The following is a 3,615-nucleotide window of genomic DNA, read 5'->3' as shown; positions in this document are numbered from 1 at the left end:
ATTTGTTCGCGCGAATCCTCGCGCTGGCTAACGTGCTGCCCTGCACTGAGAACATAAAGAGCAGTGCCACACCCTTTTTTCACTTGTGCCTTTCAGGTGAACGGCAGGTGCTGAACGATAAGAACAAAAGCGACTCGGGAATCTTGGGCAAAAGCCTCGATCGAGTGTATCAATCCGTGAATCCGTGTATGGTAGGAGCTTCAAGCCCAGAGAGCACAATTTCATAAGGCAAAATTTTTCTTATTTCGTGAAGTAGCTTTGTGGAATAATCATCCTCCGACGGTTGTCCAACGGTTGTCCGACGGTTGGCAAACAGGTTTTTTACCGTTGACCCAGCAAACACACGGTGGGGACTTAGTGAGAAGATTTTCAACCTCAGAGAGTACATATTCATTAGACAAAATTTTTTTCTCATTTCGGGCAGTAGCTGCATCGAATGACCTCCCTCCGTCGATTGTCCGCGCTCCTTCTAGAACCCAGTTCAAAGCACTACCAGGCATTTGTTCGCGCGAATCCTCGCGCTGGCTAACGTGCTGCCCTGCACTGAGAACATAAAGAGCAGTGCCACACCCTTTTTTCACTTGTGCCTTTCAGGTGAACGGCAGGTGCTGAACGATAAGAACAAAAGCGACCCGGGAAACTTGGGCAAAAGCCTCGATCCTGTGTATCAATCCGTGAATCCGTGAATTCATCTGGAACCCATTTCATAGACTATTAGACACTTTTATGAAAGCCTTTGCGCTGACCAGCTCACTGCTCAGTGCTGAGAACTTGAATGTCGGTGCTTCGCCATTTTTCGTTTGTCTTTCGTATAAATGGGAGCCGGTGGACGACAATACCAAAACCGACCGGGGGAACTTGATTGAAAGCCTCGATCCTATGCATCAATTCATGAATCCGTGAACCAGTGAGTTCATTGGCTGTTGGTTCAGGATTTGAGCTGTTCGCGGAGATGGCGACTGGCTTTCCCGGGGCCAGTGGTGTAGTGTTCGGTGCCCACCGTTTAGGTTGGTTTGTATGTAAGTATTGATGTGCGAAATGGCTTACTGGGCTTCGGCTCATAAGCTTCTTTTCTGCTTCCTATCCAAAAATTATTGTGAACACCTACCTTAGGGAGAATCATGGTCCATAGCGTGCCTGCTGCATGAGGCCTATATTCCAGGATAGGGCGCGTACAAGTTTTGAACAGGGCCCTGAAACATTGGCCATTCTGATTAAGAACTTGCCTATAAACTCGGCGTTCTAGTGAATAAGGTATAATGTGCACGCTATGGGAGCACCAGGGGACAGTGATTCTCCGAAGGCATGCAGGTGTTCACGACAATTTCTGGGATGAAGCGGCAGAAACAAGGCTCATGAGCCAGAGCTCAATAAGCAAGGTTTTACATCACCAATACTTACATATGAATTAACCAAACCGACACACCGTATACTACACTGGCCTCCTTTTTGAAGAACACCGTCCCCGGTGTACCATTGCCTATGTGAACCGACCGGTGCTAGTGGTGTGGTGCGTTAAGTTGGTGAGCGTGTGCAGGGGTTGCTGTATCCGGGTCTGCGTCTATCGTGCGTGAGTGAGCAACGTGCTAGCTCTGCGGCCTGTATACACATGTAGAGCCAGGATCTTTGTGGTGGGTCTACTCTGGGTGTGGTAACCATCCTGGCATGGTCGCCAATTATGTAATATGCACGCTATGGGAGCAGGGGCAGTGATTCTCCGAAGGCAGGTGTTCACGACGAGTTCTGTAGACGGAGAACAGAAACAAAGCTCATGAGCCAAAGCTCAGTAAGCAAGGTTGTACATCATCAATACTTACACCGTATACTACATAAGGCAACATTTTGGAGGTGTACGAGACTGATTTGAAGCCACAGGGCAACGACTGCAGATCTTCGGGCCATGCAACCTTTAGAGTAGATGCACCCCATCGTTTAAATCCGCAGTTGGTTTTGAAACGCCATCAGGTTGCTAAACTGGAAAAACCTAACCCGGCGTTATTCAAAGATGGAGAAGAATCCGTGTTTTGCCTTGGCCAGGTGGTTCGCACTTTTTGTGGTTAAAATCATGTTCCAGAGAATGGAAGTGGTCTGTGGTTGCGCCCTTGCTTAAAAAAGGTGTCTGAAACGTTTGTTCTGATCATCGGGGGACAAATCACGCTTGTAATGCAGCTACCGGGTTCCTTATATTGTGAATATTGTGTGGGACCGTTTGTGTTCAACTTCTGTATGATGCACAAGTCCGAGAACATCAAACAGGATTTCGGCTTGGTGTGAGGTACATCGACGGTATTTCTACGTCATGAGTTTAAGCAGCGCCACCCATGGCGCTGACAGACAACCACGGTTTATCGACCTCGATTTTATGGGTAGTGTCTCTTCTGAATACTTTTTTCTAGGGTGGGATGTCAATGAAATCTTTAACCATTCGCTCTACTTTTTATCCCAAGATTTCCGGTCGAGCTGGGGTGTACAACGAATGGTGCAGAACCCTGACAGTTAGTGGAGTTCTGCGCGGGGTTATTGGCCCCGATCATGATCCTGAGGCCTCAGCATCAGCCTCTGGTCTTGACAGCCAATCAGCTACGTAGTTCTCCTTCCCTGGCACTGTTGAACCATCCTTGTTCTCCTGCGACCGGAACGTGGCCGGTGGTGCCTCGTCCAATTCCCGTGCCAGATGCATCAGCTCCTCCACATGCAACTGGCGTGTCGCTCTCACCAACCTCAACTGGGCACCCAGCGCGGGGTGTACTCCTCCGACGAACTGGTCTGACAGCAACTGGTAGCGTGAAACCTCGCCCAATCCCGGCAAAGCGCGATCCAATGACTGCTACAGGCCGGCGAAGAACACGGTCGGGTCAAATCCGTGTGCCACCCTGGCCGTCTTGAAACGCCTCATAGCCTCCTGGCGGTTGGCCGGTTTGTCGAACTCAGCTGCGAGGACTTCTTTCGCGACGGTCCAGCCCATCTTCCGAGGGCCTCTTCTGGCCACATCCAGGGCCGCCTTCGCCCGGTCGGTATACAGTCCAGCAGCCTCCGCAACCTCCTCAAAGTCCTCCAGGAAGATCCGGAAGTCCCCATCCCTAAATGGTTGTGGCCACGGGATCTTCCTCCTTATCCTGTCGGCGGCATCAAATGAAAGGAAGAAGGCCTTCGCCGTGGAGTTATTTATTAGAAAATGCCAACTGACCAGTTACAGACCATTAGACAGGGAAGCAAACCTCTCATATGCATCTTATTTGCAAAAACTGAACATCCATCTCCTCTTGAACGCGTCTTCCTGAACATTCTTGGGTATTCACTGACTGTTGCTCGAATCCAAGCAAATGCTACAAAGCGACTCCACAAATTCCCGTCACGAAGAGACTGGACCTTACCGTTGTGTGACGGTTTGCGCACCTCAGCGATCCATTGAGCTATACTGGAGAGTGTCCCGCGACACTCACAGCGTCTCTCACACCACGTTGGTCAATGGTTAGAGGTCTGATGAACACAGTCTCCTGGCCCTCCAGGTTGGGGGTTGGAACATGTGGCGACTTGTTCCGTAGAAATGGTAATGCATTTGCATTTCCCGCCAAACACCGCTGCCTTGTGGTTAGGCTTTTGAGCCAAAGGCTT

This window comes from Opisthorchis viverrini (assembly GCF_000715545.1).
Source record: "Opisthorchis viverrini unplaced genomic scaffold opera_v5_52, whole genome shotgun sequence".
NCBI classification, from domain to species: domain Eukaryota; kingdom Metazoa; phylum Platyhelminthes; class Trematoda; order Opisthorchiida; family Opisthorchiidae; genus Opisthorchis; species Opisthorchis viverrini.
This window is presented reverse-complemented; position numbering follows the sequence as displayed.